This window comes from Myotis myotis, unplaced genomic scaffold, assembly GCF_014108235.1.
Source record: "Myotis myotis isolate mMyoMyo1 unplaced genomic scaffold, mMyoMyo1.p scaffold_m19_p_16, whole genome shotgun sequence".
NCBI classification, from domain to species: Eukaryota; Metazoa; Chordata; class Mammalia; order Chiroptera; family Vespertilionidae; genus Myotis; species Myotis myotis.
This window is the reverse complement of record NW_023416320.1, coordinates 4,326,127-4,347,606: the sequence shown is the minus strand read 5'-3', so window position 1 is coordinate 4,347,606 and position 21,480 is coordinate 4,326,127. Positions and strand designations below refer to the sequence as shown.

The window sequence follows — 21,480 nt, the reverse complement described above, 5'->3', positions numbered from 1 at the left end:
AACCCTGGTGATCACCACCCTATCTGACTCCGTGGAGGGAGAGGACATCCAGACTCAGCTAATACAATTTGGACAGGATTTACAGTAGGAAAGGGAAATTAAAGTAACCGATGGATGGGGCTCTTTGGGGCAATTAAATGTCCTCTTGTAGCCTCTACATCCTAATGTGTAATAGGAATCAGTGTTACATGGTTGTACTTCCTCCTCCTGCAAGTTCACAGGGATTCTCCCAATCAGGAAGGGCTGCGGGTAGAAAAGTGTTAGTACCCCCTGAGCCTCACAACCGTAAGGACCATTTTGGGTTACAAGTGACAAAGGGAGGAAGTGTCCTCCTGACGGTGGCCCTGAGTTCTGGCCTCTGCCTCCCGGACATAGCCATCAGGCACATCTCTGGTGTAAGGCAGCTACTAGCTGCCTACTGGGCTCCTGGGGAAATGGAATGCCTGACTCATGGAAGCCTTGTGAGTGTCCAGAGTGATATTTCCACTTTGGGGTTGGGTCAACTCATTCTCAATGACTAAAAATGTGGAGAGTCAAGTAAAATGCATGTTTGTGAATACGACTGGCTTTGCCTTTGCCCCAGCCGCATCTCGACTGCACATGAAAAAGTAGTAGCAAGCCTTCTGGGGAAACGTATCCCCTACTCTACCACCAGAAGCAGAGTTGCTGGCTCAATGGAGCCAACATCCAGTAAATCATCAAATCTTACAGATTTAACATCATCCCTCCATTGTCAATACTCGAGTACTGAACACTGTCAATTCTTTCTTGGACGTGAACAACAGCCTTTTAACTCGCCTACCTGTAATTCTATCTTCAGCCTCAATCCATTCTCCAAAAGCTGAGAGAACAACCTTTTGAAAAGACAAACTTGAGTATTTCTTTTTATCCCCCCTTAAACATCCTATAATGGTTTCCCCACAGAGTTCAGTCAAACTGACCTGAACTTAACATGACTCAAGCAGCCACCCTTATGGTTGGCTTACTGTCTACCTCTTTCCCAGACCACATTACTGACATACAGAACCAGAAACCGTTTCTAAAATGTACACGACCTCTCTTACTTCCAGACTTTGCCTCTCCCTCTTCCTACACTCATGCCTTCTCCCCTTTGCCTGGGTGGCTACTGGTTCAATCGCAGTTTAGATGGCATTACACACACCATGGGCTTTTATCCTGACTCAGAATATTAAGTATTTGTGGGAGACACACCATCACTGAATTCACATGGTCTATTCTTCTGTCTTCTATTCCAGCAGTCGCCAACCAGTGGTCCGCGGACCACTGGTGGTCTGTGAGGTCCGAAAGGTTGGCGACCGCTGTTCTATTCTACTGTAAGAAGGGACCACTAATATTTTATTCACTCTTTTATAAGCCTGCTTATGTGCTCAATAACTGTTTGGGTGATTAATGGCAATCACATACCAAGTATTGTGCCAGATGTAAAAAAAAAAAACAAACAAACAAAAAAACCCAGGTGATCAAAAACAAAAAATTGATCATCTGACTTATAAGTGCATTAGATTAATAAATTATATTCTGCCGAAACCAGTTTGGCTCAGTGGATAGAGCGTCAGCCTGCGGACTGAAAGGTCCCAGGTTCGATTCCGGTCAAGGGCATGTACCTGGGTTGCGGGCACATCCCCAGTAGGAGATGTGCAGGAGGCAGCTGATCGATGTTTCTCTCTCATTGATGTTTCTAACTCTCTATCTCTCTCCCTTCCTCTCTGTAAAAAATCAATAAAATATATATAAAAAAATAAATTATATTCTGCACTCCCTATTACACTGCACTGAAATATAAAGATTTCACCAGAGTGTTGTAAGGCACATAACACAGACATTACTATTCCCCTCTTACAGGTAATCTGAGAATCTATTAGACAAGGGCAAACCAGGGTTTAAGCACAGTGTTTCTGTCCATAGAACTACAATTTCACAATGAGCAGAATCTCTCACTAAGAGTATGAGTCAACAAACTACAAAGTCCACTTCAAGACCCAATAAATCTCAGATTTCATTTAAATCTGTGCTTTTAATTCACTATTACCCTAAGAACAGAGAAATGACATAAATAATCCCCAAATAATATCTGCGAACAGTCATAATTTTTCTCATAGTGTTTTCTGTAATTATGTGACCTAAATTAGTATTCAGGTTAATTTGGGTGATCTGAGAACATGCCAATTCATGACTGGAAGAAATATTCTAGGCAGAGTGAGTATCTGCATTAGTCTACATTTAATATACACCAGCCACATCACACCAGGAGAATACACCAAGAGATGATGTGTGTGGCAGAAAATGACTCTACAGGGTTAAAAGCTTCACTGTGTTGCACACAATGGTACCACTGAACATTACCTTTTCAAAATAAATTAAATAGCTACAAAAATATATCTTCACATTAAGTATTCTATTTAAACAAAATGACCCAGTATCTTTGAAAACAGCCATTCTCACCCAAGGTGCCACCATCAGGATGTAGGATGCATCATAAGAAATGTACATATTTAAAGAATTGAAATTCTAAGAATGGTTTCCTTGTTTATAAAGTTTACAAATGTCACTCATTTGCATTCCAATATGTTGGCATGAGCGGGTAAGGGGTGAGCTACAGTTAGTGAGCAGGAAATTATAAGCTTTATATGCTCCTGAGAGTAGGGAACAAGCAAACATTATCCATCCTGTGTTCCAGCTGAAAAAGCTTTGAGATTTGCTGTTTTAAGTATGCCTTCTAAATATATATCAAATGTAGGACCTCAAATTAGTACTTTGAAACAGAATTTTAGTAAAGACTACAAGTCATAGAGGTCTGGGTTTAAATGACAGCCTTCCTCATCCTACGTGGGAGTGCACTTGGACAAGTCACTTAAAACTGTCGCAGTCTTTCTTTCCTGATGCTAATTAGGAATTAATAGGAATTAACCTACATCTTGCAGGGTTGTCATGTGTTTGCTATTACAGCACAATGATTAAGAGCCAAAACCCAGTTCTATCACGTCGTAGCTGTGTCATTTTAGTTTAACCTGCTTCCAAGTCTGTGAGCTGGGAATACTACCTGACAAGGTTACCATAAAGATTAACCATCTTACAACACTTCCTGGCAAGTAGTAAACACTACATAAGTGCTAGTTACTATTAACGTCATTGTCTTCATCACCACCCCTGATATGTTAAGTAACCATTGCCACATGATTGGATTACGCCTTCCATTTCTGCTATGTGAAACATTCCTTGAAAATTTACCTAGTTTAGTGAACTGATCATATGAACACATACATCCAAGAATTTTTATCCTGACTTTTAGAAACTTTTATTGCACAAGAAATTATCTGAATTAACTATTGCTTAGGAATGCTGACAAGATCCACATATCAGATACCCATTCTAAGTGAACAAATCCATTCAATGTACTAGCGCATAACCCAAAATGACATGTCTATTGTCCCTTCTCCCCCAAAGGTCTCAAAGCATTTAAATAATCAGATACAGCAATCCACAAAATATACAAGCTAACTGAGAAAACTACAGCTGAGAGTAATCAAAACTTTTAACACATAATTACAAAATGATATTATAGTGGAAAACTCTCTGACCTTGCCATTCACTCAATTATTCAAAATATTTATTAAGTATCCACTGTGTAATAGGCAGGCATTGTGCTAAACTCTGGTGTAGCAACAGAAAAGGAGACCAAAAATAACAGTGGGCATAATATATAACTAATGTTAACATTTACAAATATTATAATTTTGTTTTCCTTAAACAGTGAAAGAGCACATTATAGGCTCTAGCAGTTGAGTGCATCAATGCTTAATGAGTTAAGTAACCTCATATACTAGTAAGTGGCAGTCCAATATTTTCCCCAGGGAGACTAGGAGTAAAATGAAATAACTATTGCTCTAGACTCCTCAGTCAATTACTTACTAAGTAAAGGTAAGTGACCATTTCTAATATGAGCCAAAAAATCTCAAGAGTGACACTATTTAACATACAAGTTCATTATTATGTACTAAGGATGTCAAAAAACAAACTAACAAAAAAACACAGTACTGTCCTCTCACTTTATGAAGGTCCACCGGACAGTTTTAGTTACTAGTAACTGCAACGTTTTACAAACGGGCTATCAAATACGCCCCAGTTATCAAGTTGTGCTAGGCACCAACTTTTCGATTTTTATTATTTAATACAATTACTAAAGAACTAAGAGGATCGGTGCGTTTTCCTCGAGGTGCATTAGTCTAAAGTGATTTGCAGTAAGTCCCCGAACACCCAAGTGACTGCAATTCCTTCCGCTGTGCACCACACTCCCCTGGAAGGTCAGTCCGCCAGGCTTGCAGGACTGTAAGCACACAACACGGACTGCCACACACTTTCCACATGAGGGTTAAGGAGTAAAGAGATCGCAACCTCCATGCATTCACAGGAGGGGAAAACAAGTGCGAACAAATTCCAAAAATCCGTCTTATCCAGAATGGCACTTTTTGGTACGGCAAGAATCCTGGCAATTCGTCTGGACTCCGCACGCCGGGGGCGGGGGGACGACTCAGTAACTGCTGTTGACAGATGAGAAAAAGTCTCACCAAACAAACAGTCTTTACAGGTAATGTTGCCAATCGGGGGAGGAGCGAGGAGGAATGTGGGGGAGCAGCAGCAAGGGAAACAAACGAACAATCTGCCAGGTTTTACATTCAGAGGAAATCCACCATAGATATTCCTCTGGGGGGGTGGGGGGGGGAGAGAGAAAGAGAGAGAGAGAGAGAGAGAGAGAGAGAGAGAGAGAGAGAGAGAGAGAGAGAGAAGAGAGAATATTTGGTAGGGCCCATAAGGAAAACGCACACACACAGCAGTGGCCACTGCCACTACCGTCGGACAGTCACCGATGTGGGTCATTACAGGGAAACTGTGTTTTGGAAACACTAAGACCAAACCCTGGGGCTGAGGATCTGGACTTGAAATGCCGGGCATTCAGAGGTCAACGCAGGATGGGAAGGAGGCGCACAGGTGGGAGGAGGGGGTGGCCGACGGGACACCAACTTCGACGCGGTGCCCAGGCGGCTGGGTGCTGGGTGCTGGGCGCCGGGTGGGGCGTGGCCGAGTCCGCGGGAGAAGGGGGTGTGGACCCGGGGCCGGGCCCGGGGAGAGCCGGAGGGACGACAGGCGGCCGCGCGGAGGGCAGAGCGGTGGGGGGCGACGCGGGAGGAGGGCAGGGGGGCCGGGGAGCCTGACCTCGGGGACGGCGGGCACGCGCGCGGAGGTGCGAGGGGAAGGAAGGGGCGGAAGCGCGGAGAAGCCGAATGAATGGGTGCGGGGGGCGCCGGGCGGGCGGGGCGTCCGCGGAGGTGCAGCCGCAGCGCCGGGGGTGGGCGCCGAGGCGGGCCCAACACGCGGGGGAGCCGGGGGGACCGGGGAGCCCCGCGCCGCCGCACCCGCCTCCCCGCCAAAATGGGGTCGAGGCGCAGGCCAGCGCCGGGTGCGAGGGAAGCGGGGAAACGGTCCAGAGGAACCACTCACCCTGCGCTCGAGCCTCCGGGCGCTCAGCCCCGCTCCTCCGCCCTCCTCGCGGCGCGGCGGCGGCTCCTCAGCGGCGCTAGGGGGAGCCGCGGGCCCGGAGCGGGGCGGCGGCGGCGGCCGGACCGGGAGCCCCTCCGCACCTGCCCCTGTGGCGGAGCCGCGACGAGCCAGGCGGCGGCGGCGGCGACGGCGGCGGCTCCGAGCGGGGAGGGCAAGTGACCCGGATGTACAGGGTAACGGCGAGGAGGGGGAGGGGGGAATGCCAGGAAGTGAGGGCGCCGCGGACCTGTCCGGCCGTGCGCATGCGCCACGAGCCCGCCCCGTAAGGTAAGCCCGGCCCCGCCCCCTGCCCCCGCCCCAGCGAAGGGGCGGGGCCAGGCCGGAGACAGGTGGTCGGGCGGCGCGGAGAGGAGAGGAAGGGGGCGCGGCCACCGCCCCCGCGCCACCGCCCTCCTTAAAGGAGCAGCACCTCCGCGCGGAGATAGCATCTGGGTGGGTCTGAGTCTTGCAGCCTTTTCGTTTTACAGAAGGGAAACTGAGCTTCTGAGGGGACGGTGACCTGCCCAGGGTCAGCAAGCTCAGAAATGGCAGGCACTGGACCCCGGGACTCGCAGACGAGGACTCTTAGTGCTGAACCCAACCGAAGTTGCCACGGCCGACCCTCCAATCCTGTAATGGCGGGGGTGGTGGGCATGCCTTGCCCCCTCCGCCAGGTACTGAGCCTTGTCCACTCTCCGGGGACGCGGCAGATGCGCTTGGCAGGCTCCCCGGCGGAGAGGTGCACCGTTATCCCTGCGATGGTATCTGGAGACGCCCTTGGGAGGTGTTAAATGATCGCTCTGAGAACAGAAAGCAGGCGCCACTTGGGACTTGCACCGTGCCACGCTTAGCTCTTTCAGATAAATGAGACTTTGTTCTGCAGTCTGCTCTGTGCAAAAATGTCTGATAGGGAACTTGGATGTGGCAGAGGGCGCAGACTCTTCATTTTCCCCTAATTCCCCTTTCACTCTTAGAATATAAATGCTCCCTCTCTGCGTACAAAACCGGAACATCCCATGTAGCTAGCTCATCCTAACGCTCTTCTGCAACACTTAAGTGTAAATGGTTACAATGTTACCTTTCCTGGGGAGTATTTTCAGTTGATTGCTGGGCAGATCATTACTATGGAGATAAATGTTTCTGAGCATTTGGGGGTCAAGAGCCCCATTGAAAAATCCCCTGAAAGTATGGTCTTTTCTCCCCAGGAAAATGCACATAAGCACACAAATTTGCGTGCAATTTCAGAGGATTTATGCGTCCAGAAAGCCTATCTATGAAACCCTGATTATGAACTCTTATTTCAATCAAATAGGATCCCAGGAACGATCTGGGCCTTACCATATGTGGCCAAGAAGTCACTCCTTATGTCATATACAAAAGGGTAGCTTTTTACCATATTTAGCCTTTTGTCTTCCTCTTGAGTTATATGGAGACCGAATGGTATTGGCCATATCACAAAGAAATGTGTTGAAGCACACACTAAAGTCAAGAGTCCTAGGCCTCAGATTTTTACCCTAATATTTTAGGATATCATTTTAGGATGATCTGGGGGGTTCTATACTATATTATAATCTTCATCAATTTCAATTAAACTGAGGGAGCTGGTATTTATACTGCAAACATTAGTGCTGATAGAACAGTCTTTAAAAACAAAAGAAAGAATACACTTCACAATCCAAGGACTTTGGTCCAATTTGCCTGACACAATGAAACTCTTAAATAACCCTTGTTCAGCCCCGGCTGGTTTGGCTCAGTGGATAGAGCATCCCAGGTTCAGTTCCAATCAAGGGTACATGCCCGGGTTGTGGGCTTGATCCCCAGTAGTGGGCATGCAGGGGGCAGCCAATTAATGATTCTCTCTCATCACTGATGTTTCTATCTCTCCCTCTCCCTTCCTCTCTGAAATCAATAAAAAATATATTTTTAAAAAATAAATAACCCTGGTTCATAAAGACCCAGTGTCCTCAATTTGAACCAGAGGAAGAGTTCACACACCTGCCCAATACCATGAGCTCTGAGTAACCACACACCTCTAACCCAACCTCCCACAAAATGAAATCTCTTCCATAGTCTCCTCAACACATCAACATGCAGTGTAGCTCAGATGTCTACAATCATGGGGAGCTCATTATTGCAACTGTCGGCCTCCTTTCATTGTCAGGAACCTCTTCTTTTACGAGGAGAAGACATCGGATGCCCAACAATTTTCATTCATTGGTCCTAATTTTATCTCTGGGGAGCAATAGAGACTTGATGCCAGTCTTTGGGAAACGTACAGTCCAGCAAAGAAAAACCTTCCACTGAGGAATAATAACTGTAAAAGAGGTTGAGTCCTGTGAGGAGTCCCTTTCAAAGGCACCTTTCTCCTATCAGCCCTAGCCCCATGCCCGTGCAGGAACCCATGAGTAGGTTCTGCCCCTACCTCATGTCAGATGTCCTGAAAGAGGCACAGACAATAAGACCCCTATGAGAAGTGCTGCATTTCTTCTTCCTCCATCCTTTCTTCACCATTCTGCATGAATGTAATCACATTTCAGCTGAGGTCAAGCTTCCAATGTTATGGGTTGAGAAAAACAAGCAGAAGGACGAAAAAAAAAAGGATGTTTACTAAGACCACTAGGCCCTCGGTGATGATTTAGTCCGGTGGTTCTAAACCTTCTGGCCCTTTAAATACAGTTCCTCATGTTGTGACCCAACCATAAAATTATTTTTGTTGCTACTTCATAACTGTAATGTTGCTACTGTTATGAATCGTCATGTAAATATCTGATATGCAGGATGGTCTTAGGCAACCCCTGTGAAAGGGTCGTTCGACCACCAAAGGGGTCGCGACCCACAGGTTGAGAACCGCTGATTTAGTCCCTGCAGCTTGCTGGCATCTTTTTGAGTCCTTACAATGAACCAGGCACTAAACTAAGCCCTCAGCTTGCATTTCCTCTTTTGCTTTTCACAACCACCCTAGATGGTCCTATTATCACGTCCATTTCATAAATGAGAAAACCCAGGCTTGGTATGAGGCATCCAGAATTCAATCCCAATCTGTCAGATCCACAGTTTGTCTGTTTCTCCATCTACACTAACTTGACTCTGTCTGCTTTTATAAATCTCAGAAGACCGTGATGCTTTCTTTCAATGCTGTTTGACTTGAAACTTTTATTTATTACGAAAATCAACTTCGAAACATTATAAAGAACCAGTTGTTTCATTCAGTCATTGATTTGTTCAATCAGCACACATTTGTGCTCCTTTGCTACGTTCTACGTACCATGCTGAGGGTCTAGGATGGAGGGGCAGTAAGACGTGTGGTCCCTGCCCTGAAGGGGCTCAGAATTTGGTGAGAGGAAGAGTTGTAACCTCACAATTACTACAACAACACAGCATGACTCGTAATTTAGGAGGGTGACGGAACCCACTCTCTCTGGCACACCTGTGAAGACTTCAGAGAGGATGAGCTTGGTTTTGAAGAGATAGGGGAAGGGCTGAGAAGAAAAGGCACCAGAGTAGAGGAAGGGGGTTCATGGCGTGCTGGGGGTAAGACCAGGGTGGTGAGATTGTAAAGGACCTCCTCTCACACCACGCGCAGGAGTTTGAACGTGCCTCCTGATGGCAACAAGTGGAAGCTTCCAAGCAAGGTGACATGATCAGATGGGTTTTATAGCAAGATCACTCTAACCACAGTGTCCAATTGGGACCCCGGTGGGAGAGAGAATGGAGGCCAGCAGTGAAGGTGTTGTGGGGCCCAGGAGAGAGAGAGCATGAGCCTGGAAATTGGCAGGAGAGAAGAAGAATGGGCCCCAGAATTAAGATACTTAAGAGTTTCTGACTTGTTGAATCTGGGGGAAGCAGCAGCAGGAGCTGTGGGGCGTGACCCTAAGATTCCCCAATCAACAGCCTAATTGGATGGTGACCCCAGCCACCCCAAGACCTCTACACAGCTCTCCTTCTCATCCAGCCTTTCTGCACATGGCTTCCGCTGGAATCTTCAGATCTGTGCAACTCTTCTTTCTCAAGACGCTTTCCTATTTCTACAGTCCCATTTATCATTTTAATGGCTGCGGAACATTTCATCGTGTTGAAATAGCTCCGCTTCCTTCCGTTGCCGAAGGTCCACTCCCGACATGCCTGGTTTCCCCTGGACTTGTTCAGCTCTGGGCGTTTTGCAATGGATGAGTTGAGCGAGGAAAGAGAGCTTTGAGGTGAAGGGTGGTGGAAAAGTGTAGCCTCGAGGGCCAGCGAATCAGCAACTCTTGGGCAACTGGATCGCATGTGGAAACGGCAGAGCTCTGGAAAAGAGCCCAACAGCCATGGGAATCCTGATGCCTAACTCTCCGTAGACGCTCGTTGTCAAGTCCTAACCCCTCTCTAATCCACTCGTTCACTTATTCACGCATCAGCAAGGAGTTCTTGTGAAGCAGAGGGCAACAGAAAACCGCTAAAACGACCTCAAAAGCTCTGGATTTAGCCCTGCTCCGGCTTCCCCAGCCCTCTGAGTGACCTGCAGGGTTGAAACCTGTTTGACAACTTACGCAAGTTATACAACCGGTCAGGGACTCGGTTTTCCCACATGTTCATTGTAAGGATTAATTCAGATCAGACGTGTGAAATACGCGCACAGAACCAAAGCATACATTAAGTCCAATCATCACCTTCCAACTTGGTTCCTTCCCTGTGCTTCCTTGACCCCCAACATTTTCTTGAGTTTCTGAGCAAACCCACCAGGCAACAACCCATGTGCTTCAGTTCAGATCCTGAATCTGCCAGGGTGAACCAGGCCACCTCCCTGATCTCTCTCACCTTCCACTTCCCTTCTGTGAAATGGGCATAAGGACCGACTTCACAGGAAAGTTGTGAAAAGCTCTCCTAAATACTGTACAGGAAAATACGTTCAAAACCCCAAAGCACTATGCCTTTATGGACCATATTCCTGCTGCTATTTATAGGTATCATTGGTCTCCTGGTTTCTCCTCCTTAAAAAAAGAAAAAAAAGAAAAAAAGATGACCTCAGCATAAATTCCCAGGATTGTAATTACTAGGTCAAAGGATCTGACCATTGCTACAGTTTTTGACTTGTATTGCCCAACTGCCCTTGGAGAAAACTCTGAATAGTTGGTGCCATTGTTAACTCAAATGCACTGTGTAATATGTTGAACGCCTAGAATATAGTTTTGGTTGCTTGTGTACCCAGGCTCAGTCCCCAATCTAACATTTAGGGACTTCTGTCCATTGATCCCTCCTCTTCTTCATGGAATGAGTGAATATTGACTCTGCGAGGAGAAAGGCGCCTTCACAAACATTCCAGCCACAGCCAGGGGTTCAAGGTTAAGGACTAAGACTCCAGGGTCCCGCCTCCTGCAGGCGCACCCAGTGGGTGAGCTGAATGCGTGCAGGAGACGGGGAGGAGGAGGCCCAGGAATCCCGCCCTGACGGATGGCATCGGAGCTGCTACTGAAAAAGAGCCCAAGGACAGACAGAGCCGTTCGCACCCAGCGCACTCCTGCCGTTTAGCAAAATATAGTCACCAACCTCTCAGGACCCTCAAGTGGCCCTGATGGCCCCAGCTCCCCACAGGCGCAAGATCCACCCGTGAGCCTCAGCCACAGTTCTGAGTGGGACACGTTCCTCACGGTGGACAGCGCAGGCTTCCCCAGCCCTCTGCGCGACCCGCAGGAAGGAAATAGCTCCCAGGGGCCCTTCCCTGCGACTCCACTATGCTTTCCGGCCTCGGCCTGTGCACGTGGCTGTTTCTCCGCCTCCAGGTTCAAGGGCTGCCCCTGAAAGGAGTCCTCCCTCCCCCTGCCCCTCCCCCTTCCTAAAGCCACCCACCTCCCTTCATTCGTTCCCTAGTATGCCACTGGCTTTTTTCTTTTCCCTTCACAGCACTTATCACAACCTGTAATTATTTTTCTTTTTTAGCTTAAAAATGTTGTCCCTAAAAGAAGCCTCTCACTAAAACATGAGCTCGGTGAGGGCAGAGGCGAGGGCTACCTGCCATTCCAACACCTGTCACAGTGCCCACCCAGCTCCTGGGAGACCCTCAATGACTATGTAGAAAAGAGAGGTTCCTGGCCCCCCCATGCCATTTTCACCCAATTATATGAATAATACATGTGGATTGCAGGAAAAAATAATTGAAAACACAGATAAGCAAAAAGAAAATATAAACCTTCCTGACCCAACTTCCCAGGCCATGTGGATAGCCGACCAAAAGGTTTTGTATGTCAATACAAGATGTAAAACTACTGCATATATTTCTATAAAACTGGCTCATATGCTGAATTGTATTCTGCTGTCTTTCATCTCACGATCTACCTTAATCACCTTTCCTTAATGAAGGTGCTTCGGCTACCTCGCTGTTCAAGGCGACATACATAACATTCCGCTGAGTAGCTGCACCATGAAGTATCTAACAGATCTCCCCGTGCTGAGCCAAAGGGGGGTTTCTTCAATGTCAATAACAGTAAAACGTTTTAATCCAGCACTTCCCGCTTGACAAGCTTCCCATTTTTTTTCTCAGTGTTTGTATTGCTTTAGAGCTTATTTCTACAGAACTGCACTCCCCACCGCCCATTCACCACCTGGAGTTATTAGAGTCCCAAAAGGAAAGCAAAAAAAAAAGAAAAGGAAGGAAGGTAGAAAGGAAGGAAGGAAGGAAGGAAGGAAGGAAGGAAGGAAGGAAGGAAGGAAGGAGAAAGAGAGAGAGAGAGAGAGAGAGAGAGAGAGAGAGAGAGAGAGAGAGAGAGAGAAGCAAAATTGGTTTGTAGCCACAAAGGCTGAAGTATGAGGAAGCCAAGACGATGCCTAGGAGTTCAATTTGGGACTGTGCTGATACAGGCAAATGAAATAAAGAGCATGTTTCCTTGCCAAGATTTTAATGGTGAAAAAGAGGAAAAGAAAGACATTCTGCATCTTTCACTTTTCCCTCCTGAGGCAAGTTTCTCCCAGGAGGGCCAGGCTGGTCGCTGGGGTCACCTGTGTTGTAAGTAGTTTGCAGCCCGAAGCCCACTGCCCCCCACAGAGGGGAGCAGGCTGCAGAAGAAGCCACGCGGGCACAAGCAGCGCTTCTGGCCCGCTGTGTGGTCAGTCACACAAAGGACTACACCCCCCTGAGCATGTGGGGCAGGGACAGTGGCTCCCCTCCAAGGAAGGGCCTCCCCACACCCACCTGGTGAGGCAGACCCCACTCCAGGCGAACTGCTTGGTGTCCCCGGGCGCTGGCCGCCTGTGCCTACCTGCCCACCCCACTTCAGATGGAGGGCGGGCGGTCAGGAACAAGAGACGCCCGTGTGCCAGGCAGGGGCCTCGCCTGAAGGAGGCAGCATTGAGCCGACCAGGTCAGACCCCCTGCTGTGAGGTCTTGGACCCTGGGGGACCCTGTGCTACTTGCTGGGTTAGAGCAGAGAACAGGATTGTCATTAGAGGGTGATTTCTTTCTATATTTCCTTAGCTCTGTGAGTTCCATGAGGGCGGAGGCCATGCTGTTTCGTCACCAGGGATCCCCAGGGCTAGCAGAGAGCCTGGCACCGTGCCTGGCACAAGGCCCCCACCCAACAGTTGCAGCTGGTCAAAGAGAGGGCATCAGTCCAGCTTGAGTGAACCCAGGCCTAGGGCCCTAACCCTACGCTGAGGCCAGGGAATCAGATAAGCAGGCGAGTGAGATTTCAGTCCTCCCCCAAGTAGCCAAAATGCTTAGGTCACTAGCCATGTGACCCGATGGCTGAAATACAGAGCTGTAGACAGAGCCATGGGAATATCAATCATGAGCCACGTGCAGGGGAAGAGCTCTGAGTTGGGGGCCATGGAAGAAAAGATATTGGGTGAGGTTTAAAAAACATCTTCCAGAGAGAGAACCAACATGGTCCACGTGAAGCAGCAGCTTAACAGGTGTCGCTAGCGTCCTCTCTCAAATCCCGGTGCCGAGTGCATGTTAGAACACAGGGTTAATGAGAAAGATTTGCCCAGTTTTAAAGCAGAGGCAGTAGGGAGGAGGATGCTACCTTGCTCAAGCTCTGGTCTTGTCCGAACCCACAGACTCGAGAAAAATACCCGTGGTGTCCATTTCAGCATTTATGTAGCATTTTTACTGAATAGGCCACTTGCGCTCATGAGTTTCTGACTGAATCACCTCATTTTAGACGTAAAAGGAACCTCAGAATTCACCTTCAATCCAACATTTTACGCTTAAGAACATGGAGGGCCCAAGAGGGGCGCAGGGGGGCTCGCAGGAGCACAATCCCCAGGCCTGGCTGGGTCCCGAGTGCGGGTCACGGGGGCTCCTGTCTACACTGTCAGGGAACGACTGAGTTCACTTCCACAGGTTAGTCTCGAACACCGAGGCGCCACCAGAGCCCTGTAAGAACTCTCTCCTGGCGCGCAGTGTGCAGCTTCTAGCATCATGTCTGGTGCTCGCTTCCAGGGCAAAGGAGGCGGATTACAGCCATGTGCTTATCTGGCCCTTCATTACACACCAATCTCTTCCAAAGTAAAACAAAAAAAACCCAAAATGTTAGGAGGCATGTGTACCAAATGATGCAGCAACAAGTAGCAATGCAGGTCTCATGAGTCTTCCCAATCACCCATGCGCGTTTGGGGATGGTTTCTTTCTTGGTAGTAATCATAACCTGATTACGGAGCTCCTGCAAATACTATTTCCTGCCCTTGTGCCTTTTGCCCATGCTGGTCTGTCTGCTCTGAACTCCCTTCCCGACACTCTCCACCCTTCAGGCCAAACTCAGACCTACCCACCAAAGCTCCCACCAGGCATGTCTAGGGGCGCTGGATAAACGTCTCAACATCACTTCGTTCCCGCCTGTACCTCATGGTACCACACAGCCCTACTCACGCCCGGCAGTCCTCCTGGGACGAGTGCAAAAGACTGGCAATGCCGTGAGGTTTGTATAGCACCGGGCTCCCCGTGGAGAAAAGCGCTCCAGAAACACAAGGTCATGTATTATTAATTGATTTACCCTGACTCCTTGAAACACACAGAGTGATTCTGATGGATGAATCAACCAGTCCAAGATTAATAGCCTGGTTTTCTACACTCGTTTCTCTTTCCAAGCCACAGGCCAAAATACACTCACCCTCGATTTACACCTTTGCAAAATGTGCGTTTGCATATTGACTCCTGAATCCACTGCGGTTACTGAAAGAATGGCTACATCCGCCAGGTTACACTGTGGTAACAAACAACCCCGAAATCTCAGCCCCAGTGAGGACCACGGTGGCCACGCTGGGGTCAGCGACACGAGCCCAGCAGCGCCATCTTTCTGGCCTTCACCTGATAGCCTGGATTAAGCAAGTCTGGAGTTAAAAGATATGACCCCTGTTTTCCTTCTCCAACCACCTAGGCCGTGGTTGGCAAACTGCAGCTCTCGAGCCACATGCGGCCCTTTGGCCTCTTGAGTGTGGCTCTTCCTAAGTCTTAGAAGTACCCTAATTAAGTTAATAACAATGTACCTACCTATATAGTTTAAGTTTAAAAAATTTGGTTCTCGCCCTGACCAGTTTGGCTCAGTGGATAGAGCATCGGCCTGTGGACTGAAAGGTCCCGGGTTCGATTCCGGTGAAGGGCATGTACCTTGGTTGCAGGCACATCCCCAGTGGGAGGTGTGCAGGAGGCAGCTGATCGATGTCTCTCTCATCGATGTTTCTAACTATCTCTCTCCCTTCCTCCCTGTAAAAAATCAATAAAAATATATTTTTAAAAAATTTGGCTCTCAAACGAAATTTCAATCATTGTACTGTTGATATTTGGCTCTGCTGACTAATGAGTTTGCCGACCAGTGACCTAGAGAGCTGTCTGGCAGGTGAGATGTTAGGATGTTTATGAAACACCCAGGATGGCCTGGCTGGCGTGGCTCAATGGTTAACTATCGACCTACGAACCAGGAGGTCACAGTTCAATTCCCAGTTAGAGCACATGCCCTGGGTGCAGGCTCAATCCCCAGTGTGGGGTGTGCCAATCAATGATTCTCTCTCATCTACCTCCCTTCCTCTCTGAAATCAATAAAAAAAAATAAATAAATAAATAAATAAGTAAGTAAATAAATAAATATAAACACCCAGGAGTCTGCCTGAAAGCCTTCGGTAAACAATAATGATGTCTAATACCAATGTCATTACCATTATCTCTATTCCTCTTCAAGTAATACTGGTAACACTATTATAATTCTCATAGACCAGTGGTTCCTGAACCTGTCCTCACACTGGAGTCACCTGGAGAGCTTAAAAACTACCAGGGTTCGTGTCCCACCCCCTGAATTGGTGAATTCACTCAGTGTGTAGCCCTAGTTTGGAATTTTAAAAATCCTCTGGTGATTCTAATGTGCAGCCAAACTTGACAACCACTGCCACTGAGGCAGCAAGATTCATATCTGCACATACACGTATTTGAGGCCAACACACATACATACACATATACACACAAGCTGGCCTGCTCCCAGGTTCCATGAATCCGGCGCCTCTATGACAGTGGTGGTCGCACCAGTCAGGATGAGTTAGGTTATGCTGCGGTAACAAAGAACCCCTACATTTCAGGCCTAATAACAACCACAGTGGTCACCCTGTGGAGTCAACAAGATGAACCAGCTACCCTGCTGTTCTGCTTCTGACCCAACACTGAAGCCCATGCATTTTAGCCTCCGGCCTTTCTCTTTTCCTCTTTACTTTTACTTCACACCTTTTCCAGGTGCAGCTGAACAAGTTTGCCTGGCCCAGCATAAACCAGGACCAAAAAGTGATGCTGGCATGGACAGACTCGGAGGATCTGAGACTGGGAGAGGGTCACTGAAGGCTCTTAGCCATTAAGACTGTGCTTTGTTCAACTCCTAGCCCCAGGACCCAAAACTCAGCAGACAACATAATAGAACTTGGGAATGTAAAGTCATTATCAGTTAATAACCTCAAATAATAAACATTAAAAACCGACACAGGAACTCAAAAGGCACAGCATCTAAGCCCTAGCCAGTTTGGCTCAGTGGATAGAGCATCAGCCTATGGACTGAAGGATCCCGGGTTCGATTCCGGTCAAGGGCACATACTTCTGTTGGGTTGCAGGCTCCTCCCTGGCCCAGGCCCTGGCCAGGGTGCCTGCAGAATGCAACCAATCGATGTGTTTCTCTCACATCGATATTTCTCTCTGTCTTTCCCTCTCTCTTCCACTTTCTCTAAAAATCAATGTAAAAATATTCTCAGGTGAGGATTAAAAATTTAAAAAGCACATCATCTAAGTTGAAAACCTTATGCATCAACTTGTCATCAACCACTGTTTTGATTTCCCCATTTCTGCTCGTTTCTCCCAGGATAAAATGCCATCTGCCGGGTGGACGTGAGTGAGGTTCTCCTGACAGCACGCTTTCACCTGGGAGCGAAGCGCAAGGCACGCCCGGTGGGTGCAGGGAGCAGTATGACACAGATATTTTGCCACCAGCACAGAAATGATTTCCATCAAACCATCCCCTGCTCTGTTGAAGATTATGTCTCTACAGAGTCTGCAGAAAACCTGAAAACCCAGCTTGTCTGCCCTTGTTTGGGCCGTTTAATCTAGGAACCATACTGGCTTTTCCATTAAACTCTTAACCCCCCAAAATGTCTTCTGTATTTCAAACCTGTGAGCTCCCTGGAGCCCCAGGGGAAGGAGCATTGTGTAGGATTATATAATAGTCACTCTGTTGCTTTAAAACTCAGTGGCAGCCTCAGGCAGCAATGTCAAAGGAGAGAGGAATTTTGGTAAAATTATCTGAGTGCAACCATCTCTTTAGATGCACTGAGTGAACAATGGTTCTGCTTCTCTCAGAATCTCATTCAATTGTCTGTTGCTTATGGAGACCTGGGAGAGGCGTGTTCCTCTCATCCAGCATTGGTTTAGAGAAAAAAGCAGGCAGGGTTCCTTAATAAAAGCTTGATGTGGAAAGCAGTAACTGCTTCCGGTGGAGAAGTCACTGGGAGAACCTCTGTAGGGTCTCTGGTGACGATCTACGTTAGCCATGACCGTCATACGGAGGAGAGGAAGGAATGTGTGACCTACAGCCTCGCTGTCCATCTCGGCATGTGACTGCCGTCAAACAACGTGACCTCTCTGAACTTGTGTCCTGCTCTGAACTCGTACGATGGAAAAACTGATCTGCTAGAGAGAGACATCGTTAGAACTGAGAAAACCTATGTAAGGTGTTGAGCATTCAACAAAGGGCAATGCCCTCCTCTGATCACTGCCAACATCGCAGGAAACTCACTAGAACGTGAGCTTTTGAAGAGCAGGGACAATGCCTGCTCAAATTTCTACGTTCAGATCCTACACGCTGCCCCTTTGGACCCCACTCCTCTCCCACCAGGCGGTATCCTTCGGTCTCCAATTCCAGGGGTAGATCCTGAATGGCTTAAGCCAGAGGGGAGGAACATCTGGCCCGAGGGCCATATAAGGCCGGGGAAATCATTTGGTCTGGCCCTGCCAAGGCATCGGGGGTGAGTTAATTCAATGTTTGACCCAATAGAGCAGGCTAATATTTAAGTTGGTAATTTTGTATGGCCCTCGAATGATCTGGTAAATATCCAAATGGTCCTTGGCAGAGAAAAGGGTCCCCACTTTGAGAGCCAATCGGTGTTATCTCATTTCCTCTGCCACCATGATTGGTTGAAAGATAGGGTTGTGTCCCTGATATGATCCAATCAGAGGGAAGCTAAGACACAGTAGCTCTTTCCCCAGATGTGAACAAACCAGTATGTGCTCTAAGAGTTACCCCACCCAGACCACCACATGGGACAGCTCTCCTCCACACTTCTCAGAGCAGGTGTATTCTATGTGCAGCCACCTCCCTGCTGTGAAGACAGTCAACCTGAGAATAAAGCCGATAGACAGAGAAGCACCGAGCCCAGAGAATCACAAAGAAGTGAAGCCAGAGCCCTGATCACAGTGTGCCTGAAGCCCACCCTACCTCTCCACTTTCTGGTTATGAGAACCACTCACCTGCTCCTATCAATTATCCAACTTGAACTGGGTTTTCAGTTCTTAGCAACTCAAGCATCCTAACTGGCACGTCCTCCTGTGTGACCGAAACACCGAGCAGGGAGGGGGTTGTACAGAAACATCATTGCTCTGGCAGCCATTGAACTCAGAACTCAGCAGGCATCCTCATCCATCTTGGTCACCCAGTCTCTCAGGGACTAAAAGGGTTTCTGGATACAGGCCCTCAATAATCCTTTTTAAGGAAGTGAATGGAATGAAACTTACCAAATCACCCGGAGTTTCAGAACCTTTTAAAGCCCCATCACCCAGAAGTGTCTGGATCAGAGGAGCATGAATTGGAAGCTCATAGGACCTGGAGCCACCAGACAGTTCTGAACTCAAATCAGCTCGAACTGAGGTAAGCAGCTATAAATAGGGAGAAATGACTAAAAGAATACATACCAAAATACTAATATCAATTAGCTCTAGAGCAAACATGTCAAACTCGAGGCCTGCAGGCCGCATGCAGCCCACAGCAAATATTTTTGCGCCCCAGCCAATATAACGGTATGCGAGAAACATTTTAATAAAAATTTGTAACTTAATTTTTACAATATCCTGTTATACATAATTAATAATAACGAACTACAACATTCGCTAATGACTGATGACTATAATCGTGTTGCATTCATTTCCCTTACGCGCCTTACGCACAGACGCACCATTTCTATCAAATATTTTAGAAGCCAATGCCAAGTCATTAGTCTTGGATTGACTTGTTGGGTGTGCGCAACAGGAAATATTTCGCGTTCGGCGAACAAGAAAAATAGGTTTATTTGTGTTACACTTATTAACTTGTGCAGTTATTCAGTGTCTGGTAAGTTAATGTTCAAGAAAAATATTCATTTTTATTAAAATGTTCTATTATTTTATGTGAACAATGACTCATTTATTTCAGCCCTTGGTATTCAGCATGTCTCTATCGAAATAAACCTACGTTTCTATGAAAATTGAAGCTTTTGTGTTTTTTTTTTTGGCCCACATACACTTAAACCTTGTTTATTTGGCCCGTGTTAGCCTTTGAGTTTGACATGCTTGCTCTAGGGGGTAGGATTATGGGAAGACTTTTCTTTTTCTTTCTTCTGTGCATTTTTTCATTTTCTAGAATGAACACATATTGGTTGCCTAAAAAAATGAAGATAAAAGTGGGGTAAGATCACTCCAAGTGTCTAGTCCAGTTCCTATGATATAAAGTAGGGACCCAGCGAACGTTCCATCTCCAGGAATGCCCTTCCGACACTTGGAAACAGCTCGTGTGTCTCCTGTGTCTCTCCTTAAATATTTCAGCGCAGTCATTGCCACCCTTACATGACTTGATTTCAAGGCTCTCTTTTATCCCTCCTCTCTGCAAAGGCTCCATCTGTTAAAATCCCACTCAGGGTATTGTATAACCAGCTCACAGCATCGGCAGCAAGCTCCTGGCTGCTCATTCATCTGTTCATTCATTCATCGAGTAAATGCTGATTAAAAACCTTCTATATTAGACATCCTGGCTTTTACATAGCTCCCCCCACCCCCACCCCCGCCCCCCAGCCCAATACACAAATGGTTTTCAGATTTTCTTGGGAAAGGTCTTCTTCCCTCATCCTCAATCCTTGTGCTCTGGGAGGTGCAGATCCTACTCCAGCTTCTCAAGGGGGCGGGCATTTGGTCCCAGGTGGCCAATCAGAGCATTGCATTTGCCTGGTCACAGGGATTAGTTCAGGGATGAGCAGGTTACCCAGAGGCAACCAATCAGAGACATTGGGACTCAATTCTGAGATTTTGGTGGAAGTGTTGGAAAAATGGACTTTTTTTTTTTTCCTTCTGCTAGAAATGCTGACAGCCATGTCACCACCACAATCCAAAAAGAAACGGTAGGCAGCGCTGAGATGGAGAAAAACTATGAAGCCTGAGCAACACCATTTAAGCCTTCAATTCCATCCCTGGACATTTCAATGCCATAAGCCAGCAAATCCCCTTTCTGCAGAAGCCACTTCGAGGCGGGGTCCTGTTTCAAGGTCCACAATCCTGAGTAATGAGACTTGAAGTTCTGTGACATATGCCACCCGCAGGCCATGCACAGATGAAGCAAGAGGATCCATGCCATCTTCCCCGGCACTCATTCTGATGTGGAGATAGCTAGGAACAACTGCACTTGTTTAAAGCCAATAAGATAACTGCTTTAATTAAATTCCACCCAGTGCAACAGGAGCACAGGGAGGGGGAAGGAGGAAAGGGCTCCCATAAGAAAGAGCCTTTAAACCAACTCTGTGTCGGCACTCAGGCAAGAAAGGTAGGATTACTGTTGGGGGGAGTCAAGATAACACTGCTGAGGCGCATTCCTCTCACAGTAACCCAAAACCAGGACATCCCCCGCTGCACTCGGGGCAATGGACTTGAAGTGCTTAAGGACACTTTCTAAAAGAACCCACATAATACCGTTGGAGAGACAGCAGATGCCCTGGTTCAAAGAGCCAGCACAGAGACAAATTTCATTGGTGCCCTAGCTGGGTTGCTCAGTGGTTAGAGCACTGGCCCTCAGACTGAAAGTTCACAGGTTCGATTCCGGTCAAGGGTCCATACCTCAGTTGCAGGCTCGATGCCTGGCCCTGGTCAGGCATGTTGGGGAGGCAACCAATCAATGTGTCCCTCTCACTTCAAAGTTTCTCTCAGTCTCTCCCTCTCCCTTCCACTCTCTCTAAAAATCCATGGGGGGGAAATATCCTCCGGTGAATTTCGTTCGGATGGGACAGGTGATGTCACACTCTCAAGTCATGCTCAGGTGAGTGTCGGTGATTTTGACTCTAGGAACTTCATTTTTCACCCCCCTTTTCTCACCCATCTGGATTACGGCTGGTCAAATCATAACAACATCTTTGCAAGATGAATAACCTACTTACTGAACTTGTTACCAAATGATGAAAAGGGAGAGGAGAGAGAGA

General features: G+C 47.5%; 1 protein-coding gene across 3 annotated transcripts in view; it reads right to left on the bottom strand.

Moving 5' to 3' along the window:
• CYRIB (CYFIP related Rac1 interactor B) overlaps positions 1–21,480 on the bottom strand; it is a 110,292-nt gene that overhangs the window by 52,795 nt on the left and 36,017 nt on the right. The window contains exon 1 of one of the 3 annotated variants that reach the window (XM_036337650.1): positions 5,518–5,619. The exons of the other annotated variants lie outside the window; for them this stretch is intronic. The gene's annotated coding sequence lies outside the window, so the exon portion shown is untranslated. Of the gene's footprint in view, positions 1–5,517; positions 5,620–21,480 lie in introns of those variants that run through there. 3 annotated transcript variants of the gene reach the window in all.